Source organism: Myotis lucifugus, unplaced genomic scaffold (assembly GCF_000147115.1).
Source record: "Myotis lucifugus unplaced genomic scaffold, Myoluc2.0 scaffold_38, whole genome shotgun sequence".
Lineage (NCBI taxonomy): Eukaryota > Metazoa > Chordata > Mammalia > Chiroptera > Vespertilionidae > Myotis > Myotis lucifugus.
Genome location: NW_005871086.1, coordinates 306471 through 313406, shown reverse-complemented (window position 1 = coordinate 313406; position 6936 = coordinate 306471).

The window sequence follows — 6936 nt, the reverse complement described above, 5'->3', positions numbered from 1 at the left end:
TCTTTGCTTTGGAGTTCACTGAATCTCCATTATTTTCCCAGTCCTTTGGGGTCAGGACCCTGGGTGCCTCCCTCACATTCCACCCTTGGAACTCTTGCCGACATTGTCGTTTTCATCCAGCTAACTCCCCTGTGGTAAGCAGGTGCAGTTATCACGAGGCTGTAATTGTAGGAAAAATGGGAACACTGAGGCCAGGCAAGCTTCTAATTTCTCAGTGGAATTAACTGTCACTCTCTCATCCCACTTTTTCCATCGTTTACTTCCCTTTTGAGAAATAGAAAGGAGAGAAGAAATATCGCTTTCTGTTTTTGTCAGGAGTCTATGAAATCTCCAAGGGTAGATTTGATAGTTCAATATTGGTCCCTTTCCTGGGTCTGGTCTGACTTGTCTTTTCTTATTTTTTTTCCACCCTCTTTGCTGGCCTTATTGTGAAAGGAAGGGCTCTCTCCCTTCCTCTCCTTTCTTCTGCCCTCCCCCATTTACCATTTTTTTCCTTTTACCTCTTTCCACTGTGGCCTTTTGACCTCTCCACAGAGTTACAAAAGTGAAATCCTTGAAGAGATGCTGCTGTGGGAATGTTAATGAGCCTTCCCCACAAAGGGGCAAAGACTTTACTTCACTGAGTTGGAAAAAAGCCCCTTTGAAAAGGGGTTTCTGTGTGTGGTGAAGTGGAGAGGGGAGGGGAAGGAGAGAGGGAGGGTGAGGGAGAAAAGAAGGGAGGGAGAGAAAGAGGAGAGAATGAAAGAGGTAGAGGGAGGAAGGAAGGGAGGGAGGTAGACAGAGAGACACACACACAAAGAGAGAGACACAGAGAGACACAGAGAGAGAAACTTAATAGTAGAAGAGAATATTAAAGCAACACTCTACTTGTTTCAACTGGTGATTTAATTTTTGGAAAATGTTCCATGGTCTTTCGACCTTGTAAATGAAGCACTTTCATTCTTAAGAAGGTGAAGAGGCACTCAAGGACATTGAAGGTGAAGAGGCACTCAAAGGATAGGAGAAAGGGACCTATCCTAGCACCCTACCCCCAGTTCCTTCCCACATGTGGGAACCCAAGAGGGTCTAGGGCAGGGGTGGGCAACCTTTTTGTGAGTGTGTGCCAAAACCAGCAAAATCTCTCACTCAAAATTCTTCTGCGTGCCAACCCTAATTTTTTGAGAACATGTTACGCTTACTTGATATCTCTTAAGGTGTACGTATGTGAAGAACCTTGAAGAAATAATAAAATTCATTCGAGCGACAAAAACACAGTATATGATGATGAAAAATACATTTATTTTTTAACTTATACATTACACTGATAGTCCGACAGAAAACTTTATGACTCCTTTTGATATTATCAGTGGGACTTTTGCTGCTGCATCACTGATGACAGAGATTTTACATCAGGTTTATATTTCGTGACCTTCAGAGATATGCACGAGCTACTACTTTCATCTGTCAGGCTACTCCTATTATGAGACTTAGCAAAATTCATCACTGAGAACAAAGATTCACAAGCATATGTGGATGAAAACATGGAGAGTAACGCTGTTGCTAAGTTTTTTAAACAGAAAAAATTTTCTGGAATGGCATTCCAAGTCCTCAATAGTTCATTTTTGACACTTCTCTCTGGTACTCCTGTCTCTAATCGCTTTTTTTCAATGTTTTCCAAGTCAACTCTAAGGTCAATAAATTTCTGCTTCCAAATTGAGCTACTTTGAAATTCAATGAACTTCATTTCAAAGTCAGCCATGTGTATGGTCTTTAAGATAACTTGTTATGTAAAATTATTTATTTATCTAAGATGCACCTACACTGAATTTATCTGAAAAATAAAAAAGTCGATATTAAGAAAAAAATTGTAAATGGAAGATTATAAGAGAGGGTTTCACTTGCCAGCAAAAGTTACTGGCGTGCCATGTTTGGCATGCATGCCAGGGGTTGCCCACCCCTGCTCTAGAGAAAATATTCTGGGTGGGGGGAGCTGGTGGTACAGATGAGCTCTTTCTTCTGGCTCTGTGGTTCCTTCTTATGTTTTCTAATTTTATCAACAATTTTTATCGTGGCTTCCATATTGGCTATTGGCCTAATAATTTTTTTCTTTCTTCAGGAATGGCTTAAAGTACTGTTGTGATGTTTACATTTGGAGCCAATTTTCAAGCCAGACCACTTACACATAATCTCTGTATCCTTCATTAATGAGTACAATTTGCCTCTAAATTAGTTAAAATGGATGTTAGCGTATTTTCAATGTCAAGATTAAGTCTTTAAAAAAGCAAAGCTATGTTGTTGCTCTTTAAAAGAAAGCCAGTCACTATGTTTGACTTTTAGAGAGTTTCCTGCACATTGTTTTGTGATGTCAGCACAACACTCCAATTAAAGAAGCCTAGAATTGTGAGGAACAAAGAGAAGGTGATTGGAATGAGATCCTTGGAAGAGAGAAATGAGGAGCAGGTCTGGAATGCTAATTCTCAGAGCTCTATACACTCCTCTGGATTCACGGTAAACACATGGAGAATTTATCACATTCCTGGCCTCTACCTCAAATCTATTTAATCAGAGTCTCTGGGGGTGGGCCACTAAGATTTTTAAACAAGCTCTCAAATGATTCTTTTGCAGAGTTAATTTTGAGGCAGTTGCACTTGACTGGTGGTTTCTAAACCATGGGCTCTAGATTCCTTGGGGCCTGCAGTGCCGTTACAAGGAAATCCAAGTACACGTAAAAGGGCCTGGTAAAAGATCCAAATATATAACATGCCCTTCAAATGTATATACTACTCTTGGCCAAATGTTTGTTGATGTGCAAATTAATACAGTTTTAACTCATTTAAAGAGCTTCATAATGGCTTTGCCCTCAAAATACAACTATAGTTGTGTGGGGGTCCAGGAATTTTTTGGCATTTCATTCAGGCCTCTTCTCTCAGGACAATACTCTGCTCTTAGAATTCCTCTTTTACTAGTTTGTATAGAAATTTTAATTGCAAAAGAGCTAAACTAAGGATCTAGCATGTAAACTTGATGTAACCATAATCACAGCCCTTTAAATACATAATCTCATTTATTCTTTAAAGACTCAGAGCTGATAAATGGCTGGTTGAAATTTGCCCAAGCAATGCCTATTTGGACAGCCCGTGGTTTTTTGTTTTTGTTTTTTCACTACAATGTGGTACTTTATTGCCATTCTGCTGATTTCTGCTTCTGTTATAGGCCTGTTTTCTGGCTACAGACCTGGAGGATGGCACAAACATTCAACTTCCATAGAAAATTTGAAGACCTTCAATTAATATTGACAACAAATTATGCTTCTTTTAATTCCATATACTATCATATGTTTTTTTTTGCCTTACTAGCATTAAGGGAGCAAGGAAATCAAGAGTAAGGAGGAAAAAGTGCCCTTTGCAGCACTTCACTAAGTAAGAAAGCACCGGCAAACAATCCCTGGTCTTATTAGATGATTTCTCAGCCTGGCCTCTTTCAGGTGGCAGTTGCCATGGTGTTTTAGAGGCAGAGGCAGGGAGTGAAGATCAAGGAGTGTCATTCAGATTGATTCTTGTCTGGTGTTTCTTTTCAGAGTTCATTCTGAAAGGATGGCAGGAATTTAAACACCCATAAGAGGATGGGTAGAACTTATTCTTTTTGCTTACCTTCATTTCTCCATATTACTCATGTTAAATAAAGGGACACAGAATTTGTGAAGAGGACAAGAGAGTGGAAAAGGAAAGGGAGGTGTAAGCTAGGAGGGCCCTGAGCCTGGTGGGCAGTGGGAGAAGGCTAGAGTGGGGGCGGGGAGGAGTGTGTGTGTGTGTGTGTGTGTGTGTGTGTGTGTGTTTTCAAGGAAAACATTATAGGAACAATGTGTTAAAGTTCTGGGGATCCTGAAGTTGGTCATTTGAAAGAAAATCAATAAATCAACAAAGAATGGGGAATTAGGGACAAACAGCAAGGGTGAGGGAGCATGATGAGAAAGGGAAAGAAAGAAGAAAGAAAGAAAGAAAGAAAGAAAGGAAGAAAGAAAGAAAGAAAGAAAGAAAGAAAGAAAGAAAGAAAGAAAGAAAGAAAGTCCAAGCCATGAGAAAGGAAAACAAATCAGAGTGATGAGGAAGAAAGAGTTAAGTCACAGAGGCAAGTCTTTGAGGGAATAGGATATAGATTGAAGTATGTCAGAAAATATGAATAATTGACAACCTATAATAGAAACAGAGTTTTCAGGAGAAACCTTTAAGGAGAGGAACAAGTGGACTCCCAAAGACTTTGGATCTGAAAGGGGCCATAGGGATCATTTCCAAATCTCTCACTTTTCAGATAAGGAAACTAAGAACAACAGAGGCCAAGTGACTTTTCAAAAGGTTCTCTAGAACCATATCTTATCTCAAGGAATTGCTCTTTCTACTATACTTTGGAAGTAAAGACGAAACAAGGCAAGAATGAGTGAGAAGCCAAGCACAAGTAAACATTTAAAAAATAGATCTTAGCCCGCTGCATCGACCTATGAACCAGGAGGTCACAGGATAGTTCAGAGTAAGGAGAGCTGCCCTAACCGGTTTGGCTCAGTGGATAGAGCGTCGGCCTGTGGACTGAAGGGTCCCGGGTTCAATTCCAGTCAAGGGCATGTACCTTGGTTGCGGGCACAACCCCAGGAGGGGGTGTGCAAGAGGCAGCTGATCGATGTTTCTCTCTCATCTCATGGATGTTTCTAACTCTCTATCCCTCTTCTTTCCTCTCTGTAAAAAAATCAATAAAATATATTTTTTAAAAAAAGAGTAAGGAGAGCTGATGGTGCAAATCAAAGCCAGCATCCGCAAGGAGAACTAGGAGGAGCTGAAGATCCGACCACCCGGAAAGTCCAAAGAGGCTGGAATAGGATAGCAAACGAGTTAATGGAGAAAGGAGTCAAGAACTGGAAGGATTGCTATGAATATTGACTTTATGGGACTTGTGGGGTTGAGGTGAATGGCACCTGGCTTAAATATGGAAATTCAAAATGTATGATAAGGGCCATTGTGGAGAATTCTGTGCTTCACTGCAACTGAGTTTTTCTATGAGAATGGATGGCAATATAGTACTTACATTATTTAATAATCATATACTGTTTGATTCATTATTCTTTGTCTTAAAATGCATTGTACACTTTCTTGACCCCATGATCCACTTAATCTCATGGAATTTAATATGAGGTTCAGGAATTTACTATTCATGTTGTGGATGCTCTCTCTCTTCTCTTCTCTTCTCTTCTCTCTCTCTCTCTCTCTCTCTCTCTCTCTCTCTCTGTATTATATACAGAGAAATTTAAATATATGTATAGCTTAAATGTTTATACAAAGATAAGAGGAGGGGGTCATTGGATTTAGAGCAAAATTTGAGGATGATGGAGGAGTGACTTTAAGGACCAAATTCTATTCTATGAGGTTTAGATCTTCTTTTGCCCTAGCTGGTTTAACAACCTCTGTTCCCATCTTTTGATCAAGAGATAAATGTTACCAGGGTATGTATGTGTTTCCAAAATATTAGGTGGAAGTCTAAAAGAAAAGAGAGGGTAAAGAGGGAGACTTGGGAGAAATAGGCCTGTTACTCAAGAACGGATACTCTTTCCATCACCTACCCCCTTCTTTATACTGTCAAGCTCAGCCATCCTTCCGCACACACCATTTCTAAGCTGTCCATCTTTATTCAATCAGCTTGAAATTCCAGTATTAACTTTGTTTTCTTGAAATGGAAAAAGGAACACTTTCTCCCCCACTGGCCAAGGTACCTAAAATATAGCCTTAGAAAATGAACTCAATACAACCACATTACCTAATTCAAAATCTTAGAAAACAAACAAGAAAGTGTCATAACTATTATAGTACTACTAGAAGCCCGTTGCACGAAGATTTACTATGAAAGCCCTTCTAAATTTAAGATCTTTCAAAAATAAGAGCATTAAGCCCTGGCCAGTGTGGCGCAGCGTTGAAGCATGGGCCCATGCACTGAAGGGTTGAGGGTTTGATTCCAGGTCAAGGGCATGTACCTGGGTTGAGGGTTCTATCTCCTGCTCTGGTTGGGGGGCCTTGGGGAGGCACCTGATGGATGTGTCTCTCTCACATTGATGCCTCTCTCTCTCTTCCTCCCTCCTTTTCTTCCACACTCTCTAAAGATCACTGGGTGAGGATTAACATAAAAAAATAATTAAGAGCATTAAAATATATAATTTTCAAAGTAAAAAGCACATATGTATAAAATCATAGTTTTTCCCCTCCATGACCTTATATTGAAAGTCCACTTGACAAATAGACCTCATATGACACATATTTCCATTTTAGTGGAAAAATCATTGACTTGGATTCCAGTCAGACTCTTCCACTCCCCAGTTAAGTTACCATAAGAAAATGTCTTTACCTCTCCAGATCTGTTTCCCCATCTGCAATGATTAAGTTAGACCAGATGATTTTCTCACCCAGCTTTAACCTCTGTGCTTTGCACATGAGTATCTACATCAATCAACAAAATGTGTCTATTGAAACAACTTTTACATAGGGTCCTTCAATAATAAATTCATGGTAGCCAGTTTCCAAAGGCATTACTCAGGACAAAAGTCACCTAGAATCAGAGTTGAAAATCCCTGAGGAAGGAGCATACCAGAGACCAGTTTTGCGCTTGTATTGAAATATATGATCATTTCTTCGGCTAACTATCGGATGATGCAATTGGCCTGCATTAAGGGGTAGGTAGAAAAAAAATGCACTTCTTAATATAGAATCACACTCATGCTAATATTAGAGAGGGGACAAGAGAACTGACTCACTCTATACTCATTGAATGGAATGCCAGAGCAGGATTGACTACATTCTTTACATTGTTGTCTCTCCCTTTCTTCGGAAGACTTTAATGTAGTTATAATTTAATATGCATATTGGAACTTAATTTGAATTAAATTACAGAAAATATTACAATCCATCAACAACCCTCAGGCCT